Raw genomic sequence first — 250 nt, 5'->3', positions numbered from 1 at the left:
AAAAGAATGTATGGATTGTAATATTTTTTAATAATCCGCGGAAACCCTGGATCATTTCCGCATATTTTGCTGCTTTGAATTTAATCATCTCGTGCATGCCCTCTACGATCTCCAAGGAACTCAGACCGGAGCGGACGGGAGCCACAGTGGAGGCTGTATGCTTTGCTTTGTGCAGGCGGTCTGGAGCGCAGCAGGGCGGAGCGGAGTGCTGACAGAGTATGTGGGCTTTCGGGGTTACCATGACATGTTG

The sequence above is a fragment of the Cyprinodon variegatus genome, unplaced genomic scaffold, assembly GCF_000732505.1.
Source record: "Cyprinodon variegatus isolate N-32 unplaced genomic scaffold, C_variegatus-1.0 Scaffold32, whole genome shotgun sequence".
NCBI classification, from domain to species: Eukaryota; Metazoa; Chordata; class Actinopteri; order Cyprinodontiformes; family Cyprinodontidae; genus Cyprinodon; species Cyprinodon variegatus.
The sequence above is the reverse complement of the archived record's forward strand: the minus strand, read 5'-3'. Positions refer to the sequence as shown.